Genomic DNA, 25,749 nt, shown 5'->3' with positions numbered 1-25,749 from the left:
TTGATTATTGTTTGATGAATTATGGTGATCTCGTGGTTTGCTGTGACAACCAGTTATGCTATACATTTATTCTTATTACAAACAATTTGATTAGTCGATGTAAAAATGAAAACCCTATGCTTATGTCTTAACTTGATTAGCAAATGCATTACCTATTTACTAACATAAACATCTAAACCTAAAACTGTTAAACGAATAACATCAGATTTATTTATTCATTTATATATTCTAAAACTGGCTTGACAAAATTCTACAATTAAAAGTTTTTAAATGAGACCTAATGGCATTTAAATGTGAATTCCCAACTACCAACTGCTGCTGAATTGTGTCACGCTGAGAGATAAAGAGTGCATGAAGCATGCATGATGAGGTTCTTTCAGTCTATCACAGGGTGACAGATTAAACAACTGCCTGACATGTCTTTCAAATGTTGTTAAGTCTGTAGAGCTTTTTAAATCAGCAGAATGACTCACAAGAGCAGTTAATATATAGCCACGGGCACAGAATCTCAATTTTCAAAAGACTGAATGAGAGAAAAATAGTTTTATTGTTGTAAGAAAAGGTTTTTATTTTTTTCAGTTCAGAAGCGATGGTAGTTTTAAGATTTTGCTCAGAAAAGAATACATTTACTTCTAGGTGGCCTTGTTTAAGTTATTTTGAAAAATGTAATATAATGTAATATATGTACTGGGCAGCACGGTGGTGCAGTGGGTAGCAGAAAGAAGGTCGCTTGTTTGAGCCCCAGCTGGGTCAGTTGGCATTTCTGTGTAAAGTGTGCATGTTCTCCCCATGTTCGTGTGGGTTTCCTTCGGGTGCTCCAGCTTCCCCCACCAGTCCAAAAACATGGTAGGTGAATTGGGTAGGCTAAATCGTCCGTAGTGTATGTGTGTTATTGAGTGTGAATGGTTGTTTACCAGTGCTGGGTTGCAGCTGAAAGGGCATCCGCTGCATAAAACATATGCTGGATAAGTTGGTGGTTCATTCCGCTGTGGTGACCCCAGATTAATAAAGGGACTAAGAAAAAAAGAAAATGAATGAATGAATATATATGTAATGTATATATACTGTTGAAGTCAGAACATTTAAAGTAAATACAATTTTCTTCAACACATAATAGTTTGTTCTGTAGACAATTAAAGAAAATATATCTTAAAGGACACCTATGATGAAAATCATCTTTTGGAAGCTGTTTGAACAGAACTGTGTGTAGGTAAAGTGTGTCCACAGTTATATTCAACCCAGGCTCATTGTGGAAACGTAGTCCCGCGGACGTTTCTGGAGGCCGCGGAATACGTCCCGGCGGGTACGTACGGCTGCAGTTTTTGTTTTTGCGAATCTGCGAGAGGCCGCTGTTGTGTGATTTTTCTCATCTTGAACATCTTTCGCGAGTGCGGTTCGCGCCCGCGCTGTTCTTGCGTCAACCCGCCAGAGGCCGCTGTCCAACTGACCGGATGATTGACTGCACGACCGGCCAATCGGCTGACCGCCCTCCTCTTTCCCTGAACCCAACCAATTTTACCGATTGACCCACCCACCCGCTCGCTTCCCTAAACCCGAGCAACAGTTTACAAAAGCCGTTCAAAAAAAGAAAAGCCCTGATTTTTTTTTTCTACCGCGTTTTCGGATTTCACCGCGTTCTCACCCTGTTATGAAACTTGTTCACTTAATTTTTGGGATTCTGTTTTTGTCTTACCTGATTGCTGGAACTGCTCTTCCCCGGACTCGAAACCGATCGCCGTAGTCAACTCCTCCTCTCTGCATCTCGAGCCTGCCGACGTTACACGGTGAGCTGAGTGGACAAACGGGTTGAAGCGGGAAAGCCCTCCACAAGGAGGTAAGCGGTCAGCCGGCAAGCTCGAAAGGGAACAGCGTCACACCGCCCCGCAGCGTTCGCTTGAAAAAAATAAATGCAGCCGTACGTACCTCCCGGGACGTATTCTGCTGTCTCCAGAAACGTCCACGGGACTACGTTTTCAGAATGAGCTTGGGTTGGTTATATTGGGGTGATAGAAACAAAATAAAAAGTGTCTTTTTAAAAACTTCCTAAAGTTAAAATAGGACCCTTTTTGAGGGCCACCGCAACGTGACGAAGAAGTGCGGTTTCCCCACCCACCGGTCTGATTGACAGCCGCGTATTATCATGTCTCTGTAGAAACGTGTATAATCATATCAACAAGACAGGACGTGTGCAAAGCAACTGGGATTAAAAGATCTGTTTAGCTCTCTGTAGTATTTCTCACAAATGTTAAATGAGATCTGCTTACTTCATGTCTGTCACTGTGCTGTTTATCTGATGCAGCCAGGCACGTGATAACGGTGGGCAGGGAGAACTAGCATTAAACGCACAGGCAACAAAATCAGTTACATTATGCTCAGAGCAGAAAATTTCAGTATTATGAAAGGTATAATAAATAATCTGGCGGGTGTTTTGAGCTGAAACTTTTCAGACACATTCTGGCGACACAAAAGACAAAAGACTAAAATTTAAAATCTTTAAAAAAGGGTTAAATAGGTGCCCTTTAAGGCAAGTAATATTAACCTTAATTTTTTTTTTTAAATAAAAACTGATTTTATTCAAGTCTAAATAAAAAAGTGCTTCTCCTGTGGAAAAAAATATTATAGAAAATACAGTAAAAAAATCCCTGCTCTGTTAAACATCATAAAAAAAGTAATTTGGGGGATATTTGAAAAAACCAAAACATTCACAAGAGGGCTAATACTTTTGACTTTTGTATATACAGTTTTATAAATAATTATGATACAATTTTGAAATAGTTTAGAAGTAAATTTACACACAAAACAAATCTAAACGTCATGTCAGCATGTATTTAGATGTTTATTTGTAATAATTTACTAATATCTGTTTTGAAACTAATACATTTCTTCAGTGTGTGACATTTCGATCTCAACTGCAATCAAAATTTCCCATTTAATGAATGTGCTACTTAATGTTTCTTTAAAATTGCTTTTAATGTATTATTAATTTCCTTTAACAAGAGTGAAAACTATGTTATTCAGTGTTAACAAGTGTAAAGTACACCAATACAGAAAATAATACATGTACTAGTACACTACACCCTTTTCATATCATAAAAGACCCTTGTCTCCAAGATCACAATGTGTGTTCCAAAAGGGACATGGCGTTATTTGTCCGACCGCTTCAACTTCTGGACGCTCACATCTGCAACTCTACAAAGTGTAAATGAACTCATGATCTCATCACTCCACTGATACAATTACTCCTTTTGGCAGACGCGTCAACATATTTCAACATTAAGCAATGCTTTCCTTGGTCACAATTGTACAGCTTCCCTTTTTATTGCGTGTGCGTGGAACACTTTGTGATTGTGTTTATGGATGTTAAATTTGCAATTCCACTTCACGTGTGATTTTAAATCGAATTTCAAGATAGTGAACAAATTTCCTGAATTATTTCTTAATTGCAAAATCATTGGTCTATTGTCCCACGGGATGTGTGAATCACAGCAAAGCACTGACGTAATCCTTGCTTTAATTAGTCACTGGCATCTTCTAGTTCATCATCCTCCCAAAAAAAAAAACAGCATATCTCAACACCATCAAGATGCTGAACAGCAGAACAGTGTCTGTTGGGTTAGGCCCCTTTGAATGTATGCATCCCAGCTTAAAAGAGGCAATAATTTTCGGACGCTCTGGGTTGGTAACCGTGATAAAGCTGCCTGTCACATTTTTGTCCCTAACTACAACAGCTCCCATTCAGGCCTGCGTCAAGCATCTCCAGGAGTGCCACACAGTCACCTCTTTCCGGCCCTTTCTGCATTTAAATGTGATCAAATCAAAAGGTGACTTTCCCTCACAGCTGGGCGGAAAAGCGGATTAGGTCAAAGCAACAGAGTTTCCCTGAATCCTGACACTGAGACGGGTGAGAGGAGGCGTGTGAGAGTGTGTGTCCGTTTGTCCGTGTGGGTGTGGGAGAGAGAGAGAAAGCGGGAAAGAAAGAAGAAAATGTGTTTGCAGCCCAACTGCAAGTCTCGCTGCGTCTGTCAGACTCCCATCGTTCCCAATGGCAGGCGGCCAGCATTGGTGACCTGTTGTCTAAAGGCTCGTTGTCAGTGCTGAATCTATAATGAAGCTGATGCTATTTAACTAACCCTACTCGCTTATCAAAGCTCCTATTCACAGTCGGGTTTAAATGTTCTATATAATATCTTTCACACTTTGTGAATCAACTAATTGTAAGCAGAGCAGAACACCCACAAATGCTTGTATTGGGAAAATAACTGGATCTAGTTGGGCTTTTATTTTCACAACCAGGCACATGAAACTAATTGGCTGATGAAACGTTACACCATTCATGATGTTTTAGTAGAGCAAAAAGCAGCGGGTTTTTGTATTGATTGAATAAAAAGTCTTGTGTTCAATTGTGAGGTCACACTTTATTTCTATGATATCATTAAACAATATTTTAAACTACAAATATATTTGTATCTACATGTCAACAAACAGTCTATACACGATTTGGAGAGATGATACTGTTGTATCAGGAAGTGACGATTTAGTTCTATTTGACTTTGACTGGACGGAAACGGTGCTCGGTTCCCAAATGTTTTATGCAATATTCCAGTTTTGCGCATACATCTAATTCAAAGAAGAATCTGTGGATGGACACAGAGCTAGAGACATTTCACTATTTCAGTGTGTCCTTGCACATTTTTGAGAAAAGCATGTTGAAAAGTCTGTAATGTTTATAACCTCGCACACAGAAATCCTACAGACATGCGATCCATCAAAGGCCACTAGCTTTAAGCTGTGCGTTTCTTTTTGTGTGAGCAGAAACCCTTTAAATAAAGGTAAATAGTGATGCAGACAACACTAGAAAATTCATGATTTATTTATATGTAATTTTTATATACACTGAAAAAATTATACCGAGATGATTCCTTGGATTTACTCAATTTTTTTTACCGTTAAGTGGTTGTAAACAATTTATTGGTGTTGAATTAAACAAACAAATTAAGTTGAACATTATTAAACTTAATTTGTTTGTTTAAATTCAACACAAATTAATTGTTTGCAACAGTTCTGCATGCAACACTTTTTTAGTGTTTATTTTTTCCAATACACTTGTAACAATTAAAAAGCCAAACTCAGAAACAATCTCTGTAAAACAGGCGATAATAGGATAATAATAAATAAGTAAATCAATTATTTAATTGAATTTATGGAGCAGTTGCCAAATCAGTCAGCAGGACACCAGGACTGCATGGAGGGTTGCAGGCTGTTTATATGTCAATGCTGTTTCGGCCCAGTTGGGTTCGAAAATAAATGTCATCGGATTATGTTGGAGTGAGATCTAATCTGTCCTACGTCTGCTTTAAAAAAAAAACAGTTAAGTTAGTTTGAATAATGTCAAGTCTGTGTTTTAACCCTGTCTTTAGCATACCTGCAAACTGCACAGGTAACTCTGGATTTATGGATTGGAGTATGGATTTATATAGTATATTGTTTTTTTTATATCAGTGATTCTGTTCTATATTAGATGTGAAACGATAGCTCTGTCTATTTAAGATGTATTTACACAAATTATTTTCATGTGCTAAAAATTTAAGCACCCCAATGTAAACAGTCTATATCTATCCGCTGCAACCCATACGACAACAGTTATGTCTGGTGTAGATATTTTGAAACTGTGTATTTGGGTGTTTGCTTACTTGATCACGTGACATACATCACTGAATTTACAGTATGTCTCATTTCTGCTTGCAGAAACTAATTCATGGGTTCTATTGAACTTTTGAATTCACAAATACATTTACATATACAATTGAAATCAGATTTACTACCCCCCTGAATTAATAGCCATCCTGTGTATTTTCCCCCCAATTTCTAAACATAATAGTTTTAATAACTCATTTATATAAACTGATCTCTCTTTTCTTTGCCATGATGAAAGTAAATAATATTTGACTAGATATTTTTAAATACTGTTATTCAGCTTAAAGTGCAATCAAAGGCTAACCTAGGTTAATTAGGTTAAGTTAGGGTAGGTAGACAAGTCATTATATAACAGTGTTTTGTTCTATAGACAAATCGAAAAGAAATATTGCATTATGCAGAGGGCTAATATTATCGACCTTAAATTGGTTTAAAAAAAATAAAAACAGTTTTTATTCTAACCAAAATAAAACAATTAAGACTTTCTCCACAAGAAACAATATTATAGGAAATACTGTGAAATAATGTCTTGCTCTGTTAAACATCATTTGGGAAATATTTGAAAAAGAAAAATAATTCACAGGAGGGCGAAAAATTTTAAATTTAAACTCTATATGCAGTTCTGTGATGCTGAAAATTAAACTAACTTTCCACAAAAGCGAGCAAGCATCCACTCATTTAAATGTCTTAAGTTGTTGCTATTTACCTTGCAACAAGGGTAAATAGCTGCCAAGCAGCTGCCAAACATATCATGATTTAGAACCAAAAACCAAAATGCGGCATCATCTAGTAATGCTAGGATTAACACTCCACTGAGAGTTATCTTACAGACAATTGAAAAGTTCTTCAATAGAATGTCTAAGGTGAACTATCAAAACAAAGTGTAAAGTGATCATTTTGCACCCCAAAACATCCAAATCTGACCAGGATAAAAGAGAGAAATCTGGAGTAAATGTAATGATGATGAAGAATTTTTATTTAATGCGATGTCAGCAGCAAAGGCTATTTTTATGGAAAGAACATTTCAGTAATAAATATAGAATTAAAAACAACAAACAAATGAAATAAGATTTTTAGCATTAAGACATGACATACATTTTTCCTTGTGTCACTTTGCTAAAAAATATCCTTAAGAGAGTTCACATAATTAAAAAGCCTTCTGCAGTTATAAAAGCAAGACAGTCCAGTAGAATGTGTTTTCCAGAGTGAATGTAATGACAGAAACTTGTACAAATAAGATAAAATAATTATTTCCAATCAATAGTAGTTTAAACTTAAACCACTGTACTTTGAGAATGATTTCCTAGTTCTGCCAATGATTTAATTGGGGGGAAGTCAGTCAAGCATTATCTTTGATGTGGAACATTTCAAGTGTAACAGATCAATATCAGTGAGTGCGCCCATCTTTCTGCTTCGGTTAGAAAATTAGACTGTCACTTCTAAATGTCTTAATGACCCACTGATCTGCTTCCCCGTGTCCCCTTTGGATCTTACGAAACTCCTATAGGTCCAGGGACAAGAGTGCCATCTGCAGGCAACTTCACTGTGTCTCTAAATACCTCATCCTCCCAGACACCATAATGCTTTTCGGAGGATTTGCTGAAATCAACGTTCAGTCGTCAGAGTCGAGCACAATCTGAAGAGTTATGAATACAGCTTAACTTTTGATTGGTGACTTTCAAACAATCCCAAAGGTAATGTGTTAAAACAGGTGGATGCGTGCTGTCAGGCAGGCAATCAAGACAGGAACTGAAAGACATGCTAGCACATCAAAAGATATCAGCTAAAGTTTAATATGCCTCGTATAGGAAGATCTTTGGAGGCGTAAACATAATAATTAATGTACATGCCATGCCTCTGTCAGTAGTGTTGACAGATATAGAGCCTTTCAGAGGGTATGCAACCTTAATTATTATTTGGCACGCACCTGACAAAACAAAATAAAAGGTCATGAAAAGTTGGTCCGTGAACTATTCCTGAAATCAGGCACTCTGAAATTTGTCGGCATGCCAGTAAATATATCAGAGCCAAACATAAAGTTATGATAATCTGTAATTAAATACCACTGATAGGTATTTATAGTCTAACTACAGTGACCTCTATAAACAAGGCGAGAGGATGAAAGTTTAAAGCAATCCAGTGAAACAACTTTGCTTTTAATCAATTAATTCTAGACTTTAGACGAAAGCAATTTTATTCTGAAAAGTACTACTCTATTGAAATGAAACACAAAAGTATAACTCATTTTTTTGACCACATTTCAGTATTATTGTTCATTTATTAGTTTGCTGGAAATTAGAACTGAATTTAGAAATAATTTTGAAACAAATCTTTGCACTTAACAAATTAAATTAAATATGTAGGCTAATGGATTTCTTCAGGGGATTGTGTACAACATTGTTTCCTTATCCATGAAAGTAAAGCAGTAAAAGTAAAGGGAAAGAGAAAGTAAAGAGGCCGAATGGAGGAGGCTCGTTTTTTATCCTTGCGCTGCAGATGGTCTGTTTAACTTTTTTCTTCCTAGTAAAGCTTTCAGTTTTTCACTTACAAAATTTGCCATGTAAATAGCAAATGCGCCATGGCGCGACTTAACTGACTCTTAAAGGGAGTAGGAGATGAGACTCTGATTGGTTTAATGCCCATTATGCTCAAAACATACGCATAACTGTTTAAGAGAATAAGCCCAACCTCGTTAGACCATGTGCCAGGGTACAGAACATATTTTTTCATCCATAGATAGCAAAGGTTGATTCAGACACACCCTGGATGCTTTTGCACCATGCGCGTTGAACTTATTGCCTAGATCATTAAAACAGAGTCCCTAGTCTTTTGTCTAATACATATATCTACATTTCAAGGTGAAAACAAGATAATTTTATTTACCACATTGGCAGATACTTTAGCTTGTTTTAAGGGAAAAAATATTAATTCTTCTTCTTCTTAAGGTGAAAACGAAGTAATTTTACTTGATCTAAGAATTTTTAGATATTTGGACTAGAAACAGGACAAAGCAAAGGGAAAAAAAGAGATTTTTTTGCATTGTGATTATTCCATTGTTGTAAATTAATAATAATAATAATAATAATAATAATAATAATAATAATTCCTTACAATCATATAGTGCTTTTTTGGACACTCAAAGTGCTTTACACATTGGGGGAATCTCCTCATCTACCACCAGTGTGCAGCATCCACATGGATGACACGATGGCAGCCTTAGCTTCAATGGGCAACCATGTGAGAGTTGCAGAGAGCTAGCTCCCGGCTAAACAACTGTTAGACTTACCAGAAAACTGCCAAAAAGAGCTATTTAAACCATCTTTTCAAATCAAAATATTTATCGCAGAAAAATATCGCAATATCAGATCTTTCCAATATCGTGCAGCCCTAGTATGTCATCATGGCAAAGATTAAAGCAATCAGTTATTAGAAATGAGTTATTAGAAACTATTACGTTTAGAAATGTGTTGAATAAATCTTTGTTCCGTTAAATAGAAATAAGAGCTAATAATTCAACTGTATATCTTTACCCACAATGTTTACAAAAAAGGTAAATTTTTCCCACTGTTCAGCATTTTTTAAATATCACTGATAGGTATTTATAGTCTCGCTACTGGGACCTCTATAAACAAGGTGAGAGGACAAAAGTTTAAAGCACTCTAGAGAAACAACTTTGCTTTCAATAAATTAATTCTAGAGTTTTTAATATGTAAAGCAATTTTATTCTGAAAAGTAATACTCAATTGAAATGAAACACCCAAGAACATGTAATAGATAACAACACTGAGTTCTCATATTAGAGAAGAGTCTCCAAGAATACACTGTGTTTTGTTTCCACAGGGAGCACACGTGGAACATGACTGACCGATTCAACTACTGAACGTTCACATCTGTAACTCAGAAGTGCACATTAACTAATGATCTCATGACTCTGCTGATACAATTACTGTTTTTGGCAGACACCCAGACATGCTTCCAAGTGTATTATGCTTTCTTTGGTTGCTATTGTACAGCTTTCCAGTCCTTTTCTTTAGACTGAGAGAACCGATTCGATGGCTTGTTTGGATTTGCCATTGATCGTCATGAGTTAATCTGCTTAGGAAAAGCAAAAACACAAGAGACTATGACAATTTCCATTTACACTGTTTAGTACTTAATAACATATATTAATCAGGTTTAGTTTAGTACACAGCTATACAGGACACCCTAGTAACCACAGAGAACACCCAACATGGTATCACTTTAGAAACCACCCAGGATTCAACTGCCAATTGACCACAAGGACCACATAGCAATCTATCTGAGATACTTCAAAGTCTTCAGGTGGCTTTTAATACTTTGATAAATGTGAAAAAACTTCACACTTCAAGCTTTCAAATCTCAAGTGATAACAAATTTTGATTATATTTTGGATGAATATGCAGGTAAAGTAAAATAAATCTTTAAAAAAGCTTACTCGTCCCAAACATTGTTAGTGTATCCTATCTAAGATACTTCAAAGTCTTCAAGTAGCTATTAATACTCCGCTAAATGAGAAAAAAAAACTTCAAACTTCAAGCTTTTAAAACTCAAGTGATAACAAAATCATATTTTGGATGAATATACAGGTAAAGTGAAAATACAAATCTTAAAAAAAAGCTTTACAATAACAAAATCTTTTTTTTATGAATATACAGTAAAGTAAATTAAATCTTTGAAAAAGCTTACTGGTCTCAAACCTTAATAGTGTATACTGCCTGAGATACTTCAAAGTCTTCAAATAAGTATTAATACTTTGCTAAATGTAAAAATCTTCAAACTTTAAGCTTTCAAATCTCAAGTGATAACAAAATTTGATTTTATTTTTGGATGAATATGCAGGTAAAGTGAAATAAATCTTTAAAAAGATTACTGGTCCCAAACCTTGTTAGTGTATCCTAAGATACTTCAAAGTCTTCAAGTAACTTTGCTAAATATGAAAAACTTCAAACTTTTAAACCTCAAGTGATAACAAAATTTGATTTGATTTTGGATGAATATGCAGGTAAAGTGAAATAAATCTTTAAAAAGATTACTAGTCCCAAACCTTGTTAGTGTATCCTATCTAAGATACTTCAATGTCTTCAAGTAACTTTGCTAAATATGAAAAACTTCAAACTTTTAAACCTCAGGTGATCCCAAAATCTGAATTTTTGGCATAAATATGCAGGTGAAGTAAAAATAAAAATCTTTAAAAAAGCTTACTGGTCCCAAACCTTGTTGATGTATACTATCTGAGATACTTCAAAGTCTTTAAGTAGCTATTAATACTACGCTAAATGTGAAAAAAAACATCAAACTTCAAGCTTTTAAAATTCAAGTGATAACAAAATCCTTCTTTTTGGATGAATATACAAGTGAAGTGAAAATACAAATCTTTAAAAAAAAGTTTACTGGTCCTAAAATCAAGGGATAACAAAATCTGATTTTTGTTTTTTGGATGATTATACAGTAAAGTAAATGAAATCTTTAAAAAAGCTTACTGGTCTCAAACCTTGTTAGTGTATACTGTCTTAGATACTTCAATGTCCTCAAGTACCTTTTAATATTTTACAACATATTTAAAAAAAACTTCAAACTTCAAGCTTTCGAAACTCTAAATAAAATAAAATAAAAATCTTTAAAAAGCTTACTGGTCCCAAAACTTGATAGTGTATACTTTTAAAACAAGAGCCCTGTCATATCGTCACAAGACAAGTTCAGGTTTATGACACAACAGCAGGACTTTGAAGTCTTTGAAGTGTCAGACTTGGTGGTCTGTGGTTGCTGTTTACTGAATCTAAATCAAAGCTTTCTGTTTGATACAGTGTCCAAAACTCACCTGTGTCAGCTTTGTATACACCTGTCATCACTCCGCTGTCACCTGCCACACACACACACACTGCCAATCGTCTCAACACAACTATACTCCTCAGAGGAGCAATTATGTTCTTTAGGAGTGTCCTAATATGCTGGTTAATGAATATGAAATGACTAAACAGAGAATTCTGAGCAAGTTTTCATATTTTTGCATTCATATTTTTTAACCAGATCATTAAAATGTATACAGTTGAAGTCAAAATTATAAGCCCTTTTTAAAAATATTTATATTTAGTGTTTATTTTTAGTTTTTAATTTTAAGGTCAATATTATTAACCCAGCGGCTCAGTGGTTAGGCGCCTCAGGTGATTTAAGGGCAATCTCTTGGCTGTTATGATGCAGCATCAGTTTTGCTGGAAAGTAAAGAGACCATTTCAATCCAGCCTCACGTAGAGCTATTGTGACTGTGTCAAACGCATGATCCCACATGGATGCAGTCTGGAAAGATCTATTTTCTTTTGAATTGCAGAAGAAACTTTTCTCTGCTCAAATGAAGAATTAGTTCATTCAATTTGGCCCAGAGAGATTTACTTTTCACATGAAAATCACACACTTTTTAAACCTCTCTGAGCCACTCAGATCCCCTTCTATCTCCACCATATTTGTTTTCTCCACTTGCAAAGTACACAGTGTGGCGTCTAAGGCATCAAGACGAAAAGTTAAAGTAGTCATTTTGTCCTCAAACAACTTTTTCAGATCATCTCCCTGAGAACTGATCACGGCAAGAATCAAATTTAAATTTCTTTGTAAAAAAGAGTCACCTGGATTTGCGTACTCCTTAGCATCTGCCACTTGAAATTTTCTTAGATGCCATTTTCAGCTGATGAAAGAATCCACGAAGTAATGAAATTTATACAGCGAGCTCATCTGACGTTTAATACATTACAAAGAACCACAATTGATTATAAAGTGAATTAATGGTACTTTACTTACAAAAACATTTCAAATATAGCGTAACAAGAGAAAAGCTCAAAGAGTAGAGCGACTACTCCATGATCTGCGCACAAGCACCCCTTATCCACTGTAGCGATCTCTGAAATAGAGACTAGGCCGAAGGAAAATTAATGAATGAAAATTCATAGCCCTCTTAAGCAATATTTGTTTCCAATTGGCTACAGAACAAAAACTACAGCTATACAATGACTTGCCTAATTACTCCAACTTGCCTAATTAAGCCTTTAAATTGCACTTTAGGCAAAATAATAGTATCTTGAAAAGTATCTAGTAAAATATTCCTTCATTCATTCATTTTCTTGTCGGCTTAGTCCCTTTATTAATCTGGGGTTGCCACAGCGGATTGAACCGCCAACTTATCCAGCAAGTTTTTACGCAGCGGATGCCCTTCCAGCCGCAACCCATCTCTGGGAAATAGTAAAATATTACGCCCTGTCATCATTGCAAAGATAAAACAAATCAGTTACAAGAAATGAGTTATTAAAACTATTGTTTAGAAATGTGTTGGAAAAAAAATCTTCTTTCTGTTAATCAAAAGATATAGAGGAGGGCTAATAATTCAGGAGGGTTAATAATTCTGACTTCAACTGTAAATAATGTTCCTTAAGGAACAGTTTTGTACCCTTGTAAAAGTTGTACCTTTTATGATACAGAAAAGATTTCTTATGATACTGTTGTGCACCTTTTATGGTACTGAAATGAAGATACACAATTGTTCTCATAAAAAACGTACAATTCCTTTATTACAATATCTATGAAAATAAATATATTACTGGAAAGACAAAGTGATTTTATGAATGATTTCCATTATAAAACATGAATCATCATTTAAAAGCAAATGTTTAAAGAAATTCATAAACATTATTTAAGTTCTATAATAATAAACAACTGGTAAAACAAACTTTTAGGGCATTTTTAATAAACATTTGTTAAGCATTTTCTGTTAAATACATTTTCATTAATAATATCCGCACCTTGTGGCGTTTGCTTTCCTCTACGCACATGAGCTGTCAAAAGTCCTGCCTATACAAAGTGTTATGCAGACATCTTAGTATTGTAAAGCCAATCAAACATTGTGTTTATTTTGTAACAATACTTTGGAATAATTCTATTTCTATTTTTAAAATTAAGTCAATTAAATGATCATTTAAGTGATTACAAAGGTATTGTTTGAAAACTGGAGAAAGTTTTACATTGTACATGGGTGAATGTACTTGTGTAACATTTTTGTGAAAATTGTTGTGAAATGTTTAGCAAAAAATAGATCTTTTGATTTATGTTAAAGCGTTTTTTATTTCTTATTGTAAATGGAAAAGGTGCATTTATACAAAAATAAACATTGTATAATAAATGTATTTGCTATTTTGTACTTGTATATTTACTGAAAATAAATAGACCCATTTGGATATAGCAAAATGCCTTTAAATAATTCTTGAAGGAACACATTTTACACTGTTAACTTATGAAGTGTCTTGTCATGGCACCTTCATGGATCAGATTTGTACCTTTGATGAAGGTACAATATTGTATCTGCAGGTTTAAAAAAAAAACAAAAAAACAAAGGTACATTTTGGTTTGCCATGGTACAAATTATGTCCTTAAAGGTACAAATTGCAAATGGTAAATATTTGTTTCTTTGTCTTAAGGTACATTTCTGTTCCATAATAGGTACTGCTCCAGTGACAAGGGTTTGTACCTTCTTTGGTACAATATTGTACCGTTTTTTCTGAGAACGCACAATGTTCAAAAAAGGGTAAATTTTTTCCACTGTTCAGCATTTTTTGCCTTTGCTATCAACTCTATGCTGCATTTGAAGATCTCTAGGATATTTCTGCGGCTTTTAAGACTTCAAAACCCCACTGAAGTTTACGAGGAAAAGCGCTCTCACCTGAGGGCAATTCTTCAACAGGTATACAGCAGACACTTGCGAGCAGACTACAGTTATATTGGTCTGATGGTTGACATATGTGCTGTACTGACAGTGGAAATATTTCTGCCTTGTGGACATGTATGTGACTTGAGCTTTCTCTTGGGTTCGTTTTGACGTTTTGTGTTATAACTAGATGCGGAAAGCTTGGAGCCCAGGAGGTGTGAATTACAGGCCTGAAACTAGACATCAATAAAGTCTTTTCTGTTCACCCCGTGCACTAATTAGTCACCCAAGATCTATGGTGGGAGATAACATTGAGGGGCTGCGAAGATGTGTCGTTAAGAGTAAGAGAAAGATTCCTCGGACAAAGGAATGTTTGCTAACAGACAAGGATATCTTAATTAAGCATGGCAGTCAACACGAAACACTACAGGAGTAGCATTCAGCCAGGCCTCTCAGAAGCCAAACTCCCAAATGCTGAAAGACTAATGGCACAAGCTTGAACTTCCCAGCAGGTACGGTTTGTCCATCAACAGCTGAGGTAAAAGCCTGAAAACTGGATACCTGAGAGCTACACTCAATCTACTACAGCAGCAAGACATTAAAGATCCGGGTGTCTGGGTTCAGTGGTTATAATAGCGGTGACAAAGCACGGTTTCCGCATTACCCATGTGACTGGATGATTCACACTTTCGGTCTGGCTGTATATTTTATGAGGTACCTAGGGCTATTGCAAACCTGCTGGAACCTGCTGCAGTTTTAATATGTCATTATACCATATATCAAAAGTTTTTTATGCCATTATTAAGCTAGAGCTGATTAATCACCGAATCCGTGAACGCGTGATCTCTTAAAATATCAAAAGGTCTCAATCAAAACATATTTATGTAGTGCTAAAAAAGATGTGTGAAGTCATGGAATGAACAATTATCTCTAGATGCGCCCTTTGAAAAAAGGCATGAGGGAAAATGGGAGGTTAGGTGTTGTTGTGATGTTAGTTTAACACACCTTGAAGAAAAATATTTAGCTTCTCCATTTTCCACTAGGATTTTGTTGGCTGTGTATAAATAGTAGCGTAATTTTCTTTTCCACCCTCATCACTGATAAGTCAAGCGTTTGCACTGACACAAGTCACAAATTGGAGACCATTTATCAGATTTAAGGGTGCTGTGAACGATGAAGTACCACCCATGAATATTAGAAAATATGCACCCGTATTGTATGGGTCTTCCAATATCAAAGGTTGTGATCAAAGATCATTCTTGACAGCATCTCTGGCTCTGGCTTTCTCTCATGAAGGACAGAATGGTTTCTGGTGAAGGAAACCCCCTAAAGGGTTCCTTTGATTTCCATATCTGGCCTGGCCACATCATGCTTTATTTTCTCATATATGTTTAGCAACTTCAGATCAGAGTGAGACTGGAATTTAGGGGAATTCAAGGGAATTTGACAAGCCAGTCCAGCAAACAGGTACCTCGACCACAAATATTTAGCCAAATGGAGAAGCTTGTGGTTTCTCAGTGGAAACTGCAGGTAACATCAGTGTAAGGGTAATTATGCCTTCACAAGAGTGATGAGGCCAGGCAACAGGAAAATTATGGAGCAGCTTAAACTCATCTTGACGGTGACTGAGCGCTGTGCTGGATCAGTAGATCATCAAACAGCTGTTAGGAGCAGGACTGCAATCCTTTTTTGCTGGAAGTGATGAAAAAACTTTCTGAAGTCTGAGAGCATCATGAGAGAAAAGAAAGAGCATCCGCCGCACAAAAATATATGCCAGAGTAATTGGCTATTCATTCCGCTGTGGCGACCCCTGAAACATCAGGGACTAAGCCAAAGAAAAAGGAGTGAGTACTAGAAATTACAGATGTTAAACTCATTATTTGTTTTAAACACATTGTTAACACATTGATTGATATTATCATTTAAATTTGTTGCAAATCAGAGTGTTAAACGGAATGTCCCCGGCAGCTAGCTCTGCTACTCTCACATGGTCGCCCACTGAAGCTAAGCAGGGCTGCGCCCGGTCAGCCCGGTAGCTGGATGGAAGACCACATGGGAAAGCTAGGTTGCTGCTGGGAGTGGTGTTAGTGAGGCCAACAGGGGGCACTCAAGCTGCGGTCTGTGTGGGTCCTAATGCCCCAGTATATTGATGGGGACTCTATACTGTCAGTGAGCGCCATCTTTCGAATGAGACATTAAACCGAAGTCCTGACTCTCTGTGGTTGTTTAAAATCCCAGGATATTCTTTGAAAAAGAGTAGGGGTTTAACCCGGGCATCCTGGCTAAATTTGGCCACTGTTCATCATGGCCTCCTAACCATCCCCATATCATAATTGTCATGTCATAATTGGCTTCATCTCTCCGTTTCCTCTCCACCAATCAGCTGGTGTGTGGTGTGCGGTCTGGTGCAATATGGCTGCCGTCACATCATTTAGGTGGATGCTGCGCATTGGTGAATGAGCGAGACCCCCATATTGTGTAAAGTGCTTTGAGTGTCTAGAAAAGTGCTATATAAATGTAAGGAAATATTATTAATATTATTATTAAACCCTCCCATCTAGAAATCGTATACAGGGAAATTTTTGCAAATTACATATTATGATAAGTTCATAGTTGAATTTCACATATATAAAATAGATTTCAAATTTGCAACATATATTTCAAAACATTTCCAATGGCTGAAAATATATATATGCTAATAATAAAATATAAAAATGCTATATTTTGAAATATATATGTTTTCTGTAAAATATATTCTGCCACTGATTTAAAATTTTACTTGGATGATGGTAACAACCAAAGAAGTCCATATATACACAAAAAAATCTAATCTAATTAGTTTACAAATTAAGATATGTACAATAATAAAATAAAATGACATGGGGAGAAAGTATTGAACAAGAAGAAAGAGAGATACTTCATTGCCGTCGAAAAGCAGTGAAAGCCCAGACAGCAGCTAAAATCTCTCAGTAGTTTTTCAGCAATCCTCTGCCCTGTCCTTTGTCATGGTAAATTAATATTAGCTGCTTCAGTCCATCATCTACATTACCAGGATGATGAAGATGAAACCAAGGTGGACATTTCAGCAGGACAATGATCCAAAACACAGCCAGGGAAACTCTCAAATGCTTTCAGAGAAAGAAAATCAAGCTGTAGAAAGGCTCAGCCAATCACTTGACTTGAATCAAATGGAAAATACAAAAAAATCAGATTTGATAAACAAGACCGAGAGAACTATCAAGATTTATACACTTTATTGAAGTATGTGGAAAAACTCACACCTTAGCAACTCATGCGACTTCATTCTCCATATGAGAAGTGCCTTTAAGCTGCCATTACCAAAAAAACCTTTTGTACAAGGTATTAAATACTTTTTAGTAGTTCAGTACTTTCTCCTTGTGTCATTTCATTGTTATTACACATGATTAATTTTTCTTTTTTTGGTTTATTTTTATGTTTGTATGGTTTGGGTTTTTGCTAAAATCTGGTCCAATTCCATGTCAACAGCTCCTTTAGAAATATTATCCCCAGGGAAAAAAAACATGACATGTTCAAGACATACTGTCCCAGCTGTATATTTCTACAGTATATGTGGTAAAAATGCTTAATGTTTCAAATTGGGGTAAAATCTGAACAAACCCACAAACACTGGGTTAAATTTTGTTGGGTCTCCTCACATTTTCCCCAAATTTGTGTTGATTAGATCCAGCATGCATTTAGAGAGCATTTTTAGTTTGCTTAACACAACTCAGATAGAGAGTGTTGCTGAAAGTGTGAGGGCAACAGGTATTTGAGCGTAATGAGAGGGGGGAATGACAGCGTTTGACAGGTCTGCTTAATATCTATATTCAGGAAGTTCAACACCTGGTTTATGTCATTCATTTTCAGCACACATGTCCACATTGGCTCTGCCCATCTTTGTGTTTGTGTGCGCATCTTTAAATTACCATGTCTTCATCACACAGGTCCTTGTGACTAATCTAACATCGACATGCCATTACAACTTTCCATCTTTTCAGAGATTCTAATTGGTTTAATTTCTTTAATTATAGATCATAACCTTTTACTTAATGACAGGGCAGTGTCTCTTTGAACCTAGATCACTATCACCTGACGGATGGATAATGTCTATATGCCCTGGCCCTAGGGACTCACTTCTAGACCGCTCATTCATACATGCTTATCAGATGGACATCTACCCATTTACATCCTGGATTCAGCAATTACTCTTAGTGCAAAGTCAATATTCATCAACAGGTATGTAATTATACGTTGGGGAAAAGCAATATAAACAATAATTTTAAGGTATTCTTAGACAGGCATGTTAGCTTAGTCAGCATTTCGCCTTAAACTGAACTGATTAATTGAGTGCTCATCATTCTCTAGCGCTTTGTTCAGACAGGTAGTTTTCTGGCAAATCCAACCCAAATCCGTTTTGTTTGTAGTCTGAATAGCAGAAAAAAACACATGAAATCCCATGGTTAGAAACACAATGCAAACCACATCCATTTTGGGAATCTGTCACCAATCTGTCGCCATATTAATAGTCGGATTGGATGAAGAATTTTTGATTGTCATTTAAGAAGACATGAATTGGGGTCAAAGACAAAAAGTGGTTTCAAAGCAATTTATAATAAATTTTTCTAAACATTAGAATAGGCATGGGCTGGTATACGATTCTGACGGTATGATAACCTTGGATAAAAATATCCCAGTTTCACGGTTTTGTGATTACTGCGCCAAAATAGGTTCTTTTTGGGGTGCTTTCACACCCGTAAATCGATTGTTTTGTTCTGAAACAGGGATTAAATTGTTACAATGTTGCTCTTTGTTCTTGGTTCAGTTCGCTTTCACAAGGCAAGGTTTCTCGATGGACAGAATTAGCTAACACAAGTCACGTGCGAGTAAACTCTCCTCACATTGGTCAGTTTTAAGATTTATTTTACAAAGTCATGCTCAGCTGTCATGCTTCCTTATTTTAATTTATGGTGATGAGCAATAAGACAATATAAGCGAAAAGGTGCAGTTTTGAAAGGTGGCACCCACAGACATCATTGCCAAATATAAATCAGAGACTTTTTACATACATAGCCTTGGGTAGATTTATGCATTTATGGCTTTACATTATAGATAGAAATAACAGATAAACTAAGACTGCAGTTCGGTCAAACTTCCTGACTGATAAACAGTCCTCTTTAATATTTTTAGCATGCTTTCACTTTCACATTTGAGTTCTTTCACACACTAGGGTTCGCTTCAATCGAGCCAAGACCTCATTCAGGCAATCTTAGACCTATTGTTTTGGCATGGATCCAAACCTGATTGCTGGATTTATCTATGCCAAGCTGGGGAAACGTGCCAGGTTCTGAAACAAAAAGTCTAGGTGTGAAAGCACTCTTAAATGTCTGGGTAAAAAACAACAATTTTTCCCCCATTAAAATATTAAAAAATAAAAAATAAATAAAATAGTTGTGAAAAACATGTAAAAAAAAAAAAAAAAAAAAAAAAACAGACAAAACGGTAAAACAGAATACTTTGGCATTTTTCAAACCTTGACTTTTCCAAACCACGGTATACCTTGAAACTGGTCAACGTCCCATGCTTACAATAAAATGTGTTTATTTACTATTTTCTCAGCAAAAAATATAGGCTGTCATTCTTTTCTAGCAGGATTTACAGAACAATCCTTCCAATCAAAAACTGAATCAGAGTAACAATTATTCAATTTAGAAATGCACCATACTATTAGATAATAATCTGTTTTGACTGGTAAAAATACCAAATTTCCAATTTTCCAGTTTAAAGCTAACTCCTTAAAAACAGCAAACAGTAACATTCAGGGTCGATAAAATCCTGTCAATCAAAAGAGGGCAGAAAAAAAACATTGCATTTGAGTTGTGAACCTGTTTGAAAGTGAACGATAAAGAATAGAAAAAGTAGATAAAGTAATAATACTTTTGTTTGTGGTGGAGTGTTCCAGAAGATACTTAATAATTCATTAAGTGCTTTTATATATTAAATTGTGCTTGTTTAATGTTAATTAATTAACCTAGTCTATTTTGAAATAACTGTATTCTATAATTGTCAAAACAAAGACAACGACATTTTGGAATTATCATCATTTAAAAGATGTAATAAAAAGCAGAACCACCAAACCAATTGAGGAGTGAATATCACTCTAAATATCTTCTTCATTTTATTGTTTTAAATTGCTAATAATCATCAGATAACATTAAAATAAATCTATGGTCTTTCTGCACCTCCCAGAAAATGAACTAATTGTCATTTTGAATCTTTATGCTTATTATCATTAAACCATTAAGCTTTATTAATTTGTCAGCAAAAAGTAATCTTTTTAAATAATGGAATTAAATGGTATAATCGCTTTTGTGTATATTTAAATACAGGTCAGAATAAGACTTTATGTTGTCATGTTACAGTTGTATACAAATAAACACTCACCGGCCACTTTATTAGGTACACTGTCCAACTTCTGGTTAACGCAATTTTCTAACAAGTCAATCATATGGCAGCAACTCAATGCATTTAGGCATGTAGACATGGTCAAGACAATGTGCTACAGTTCACACCGAGCATCAGAATGGGGAAGAAAGGTGATTTAAGTGACATTGAATGTGGCATGGTTGTTGGTGCCAGACGGGCTGGTCTGAGTATTTCAGAAACTGCTGATCTATTGGGATTTTAACACACAGCTTATAGAAAGGCAACAGAATCTCAAATCAGCACTCGTTACAACCGAGGTATGTAGAAGAGCGTCTCTGAATGCACAACACATCGAACCTTAAGGCAGATGAGCAACAGCAGCAGAAGACCACACTGGGTGCCACTCCAGTCAGCTAAGAACAGGAAGCTGAGGCTACAATTCGCACAGGCTCACCAAAATTAAACAACAGACTATTGGAAAAATGTAGCCTGGTCTGATAAGTCTCGATTTTTGCTGCAACATTCAAATGGTAGGGTCAGAATTTAGTGTCAACAACATAAAAGTATGGTTCAATCCTGCCTTTAATCAACGGTTTAGGCCGGTGATGGTGGTGGTGTAATGGTGTGAGGATATTTTCTTGGCAAACTTTGAGCCCATTAGTACCAATTGAGCATCGTATCAATGCCACAGCCTACCTGAGTATTGTCATAAAGCGTGAATCATCTCAGACTGGTTTCTTGAACATCACAAGGAGTTCACTGTACTCAAATGGCCTTCACATTCGCCAGATCTCAATCCAATAGAGTACCTTTGGGATGTGATGGAACGGGAGATTCGCATCATGGATGTGCCGCGGATAAATCTGCAGCAACAGCATGATGCTATCAAGTCAATATGAACCAAAATCTCAGACGAATATTTCCAGTACCTTGTTGAATCTACGCCACAAAGGATCAAGGCAGTTCTGAAGGTAAAAGGGGGTCCAACCTGGTACTAGTAAGATGTACCTAATAAATTGGTTGGTGAGTGTATACTTCAAGCTGAATGCCAATGGAACATTATTTTCATAAAAGTAATTTGAAACACGTACTGTACATGCACTAGGGATTCATGCATTTACAAGGTTGGGTTGTGACAGAAAGGGCATCTGCCGGTAAACCGTATACCACAGTAACTGGTGGTTCATTCCTCTGTTGCAACCCCTTATGAAGCAGGGACTAAGCCAAAGGAAAGTGAGTTGGTAATATGAAATACTCAAGTAAATCCTTTAGTTCCTTTTAAAGTTTTTCATGTACATGATATAGCTTTTCACCTAATTAGAAGCAAAACGAAAACGCAATATCAGATTCATTCATTTATTTTCTTTTTGGCTTAATCCCTTTACTAATTTACAGGGGTCGCCACAGCACAATGAACCGCCAACTTATCCAGCATATGTTTTACACAGCAGATGCCCTTCCAGCTGCAATATAACACTGTAAAACACCCATACACTCTTACATTTGCAACATTTAATATTTAACCTAAAAAAAGTCACATCCACTTTCATCATATACTGCAAAATAACTTAAAATCACTACATTTTTTAGACAAAGTACATTTTCTCATATTGCTTATAATCTTTCATGATTTAATCTCCACACCAAAGAGGTCACAACAGACGTGAGCAAAGGCCAAGTTTTCAGTTTTCCAATCTCTCTTGACATCACACTGACTTTATATCATTACAAGAACAAACAATGATGATACACAAGATACCGACAGCAATATCAGAACAAAAAGATCCAATTTCATCAAGTTCTGATCATTAAACCAAATTAAACTGGTGTAGTGTGAACGTGTAAAACAGCAGTGTCCTCATCATTGTGAGAATTATTACAAAAACATTACCGGGAAAAGAAAATAAAGCCAACCTTTTCCATTTCTTTCTCTCTCTCTCTCTCTCTCTCACTCACACACACTCACACACGCTCACACACGCTCACACACGCTCACACACACACACACACACACACACACACACACACACACACACACACACACACACACACACACACACACACACACACACACACACACACACACACACACACACACACACACACACACACACACACACACACACACACACACACACACACACACACACACACACACACACACACACACACACACACAAACACACACACATCGAAGGGATTTTCTTTTCTCCACCACTGTACAGCCAACAGCAAGTACTAATACTCCCACTAGAAATGATACTGATCTTCAGCTCACCCAGATTAAGACCTGCCCCTTCCGTACAACAATGTTGCCTTTATCTTTTCCATAGTGCCTGGGATATCTGAGTGTCTGTCAACAGATTCCCTTCCCCAGCCGCGACTGCAGTCAGAGTCAGACAGGGCCTACAGGTCACTCGCTTTCTCAGGTGAGTCTCACCTGCTCCTGAACTTTCCATTACCTCTCCTTGTCTCCCTGTCTTCACAAAGCAAACAGTGAATTCTAGCTCTCCACCCTCAGGCGATCATACTTCCACTGCCTAATATGTTTTTACATGAAGCTTTTAATCAAGGTGGGAGATTGTTCTGAGCTGGTGTAATAAGAAAAGACTTATCACTGGAGCTGCATGGGGAAATCAATGACGATTCAAATGGATTCATTGGTTGTATGTCTGTAGATTAAAAAAAAATTCTGATATATTTTTCGACTAGAATTCTGCAGTTTTGTTAGGGTGTCAAAAACTTCATGTTTATCTGTATGAAAGTATTTGACTTGATGTCTGCCATTTCTCAAACATGCTGTGACTCAGGCTTTGGATTTGCCTTGGGGAGACGAACCGTGACTTCAACCTCGCTCCTTCAGCTTTGATCTAGATTAATCAATGGAAAACCCCATGCGAATGAGAAAAACACATCATCATCATTTAAATATCTCACACTGCTTTTATCTTTATCGCCTATTTGCTCATTTAGAAAAGATTTCAGAACACACATGTGATGAAACTAACAATCAGGTACTGTACACTTTAGAAATGCAGTTTTTTTTAACCTGAATATAGGTAAAATGCAAACAAACCCAACCACAGGGTTAATAAATGGTTATTATATATTTTTGTATCTGTTTTTTTATTTTTAATTTGTGGCTTTGGTTAATTAACCTTTTATATAAATCCTACATTAAAAATAATAATAAAACAAATCGACCATTATGACCCATCCCTATGATTAATAACCATATAATTTAACAAAATAACAGCAGTCATTCCTATTTAAGCCTCAGTGTTGGGTGTAATCAGTAACAAAGTAACTAGTTACTGTAATTGAAGGTGATCTTTAAAAACGCTAAGCGGTTAGCATAATATCTTTGAAACAAAAGTAAATCCAATATTGATTCAGGATTTTAAAAAGTTTCAATTTATCATTTGATTTTACAGGTCTCTCTCTCTCTCTCTCTCTCTCTCTCTCTCTCTCTCTCTATCGTGTGCAGGTGAATATGTGTGCATGCCCAAATGGTGGATCTGCATGAACGGCTGCACAGATGTACAAATCTACATTTGTTGAAAGACAGTTTGGGTTGCTTTTCAGAATTATGGGAATTGTTGGCCAGACAAATTTTAATTGGATTTTTTTAAATCTTATGCCTTAACCAGAATATACAAATACATTTAGACCATTTACTTTAATCATTACAATTGGAATGGGAAGAGACTTTCAACCAGCACAACAAAAATGTTTCTAAATCACCTACTTAACCTTTAAGTTACTTTTCCTCTGAAAATAAAGTGAGGAATTGCTTCTAATTTTTAGGTAATTCAATTACATTTAGTTATAATTACAAACTTATAAAATACAGAACATAAACTAAACAGTTCAGAATGAATCAATTCAGAGAGCTTTGCAGAATTTTACAACTTAAAAGCATATAATGTCGTTTATCAAGATATTTGTATATCTTTAAGAAACAAAATAACTGAAAAAATAAATTAAATTAAACAATATAAGATATAAATTCAGAGAAGCAGAGTAACTGTAACTATATATAGATGTTTTTTTTTTGTCAGATATTTTGCATATTAACTCTATTTGTATCTTAGCCGGCAGCTAGCTGTGCAACTCTCACATGGTCACCCACTGAAGCCACCCAGTGAGTACCTGGATATGAGACCACATGGCAAAGCTGGGTTGCTGTCGGAAATGTTGTTAGTGAGGGGGTGCTCGACCTGCGGTCTGGGTGGGCACTAACGCCCTGGTATATTGATGAGGACTCTATACTGCTCAGTGAGCGCCCTCTTTCGAATGAGACGTTAAACCGAGGTCTCTGTGGTCATTAGAAATCCCAGAATATCCTTTGTTTGGCATAGTCCTTTATTCTGCAGGGGTCACCACAGCGGAATGAACCACCAACTATTCCAGCATATGTTTTACGCAGCGGATGTCTTTTTAGCTGCAACTCAATACTGGCAAACATGCACACACAAACACACACACACACACACACACACACACACACACACACACACACACACACACACACACACACACACTATGGACAATTTGGCTTACTCAATTCACCTATACCGCATGTCTTTAGATTGTGGGGGAAACTGGAGCACCTGGAGGAAACCCATCGAGCGCTAACCATTGAGCCACTATTCCGCCCTTAATTATAATTTTAATCCTGTAATTGGTAAATATTAAGTAATTAATAATTATGAAATAACTTGCCTGACACTGTTAAGCACGCTGTGAAATAGCAAAGTCGCTAGTTTATGAATATACTGTAGCCTAGGGAACTGGTACAAAAGTATACAAAGTATGTTCCACAAACCAGTTCCATATCCCTTACATCAAGCAGCAGAAGAAGCCTTTTTTCTTCAAATCTCTCTGCCCAAACAAGATGCATCAAA

General features: G+C 36.2%; 1 long non-coding RNA gene across 2 annotated transcripts in view; it reads right to left on the bottom strand.

Annotated features, from left to right (window-relative positions):
• LOC141376616 (uncharacterized) overlaps positions 1-25,749 on the bottom strand; it is a 131,628-nt gene that overhangs the window by 72,684 nt on the left and 33,195 nt on the right. The gene's annotated exons all lie outside the window — the stretch shown is intronic.

The sequence above is a fragment of the Danio rerio genome, chromosome 11 (assembly GCF_052040795.2).
Source record: "Danio rerio strain M-AB ecotype USA chromosome 11, GRCz13ab, whole genome shotgun sequence".
NCBI lineage: Eukaryota > Metazoa > Chordata > Actinopteri > Cypriniformes > Danionidae > Danio > Danio rerio.
Note: the sequence above shows the minus strand (reverse complement) of the source record. Positions and strands in the feature narration are given on the sequence as shown.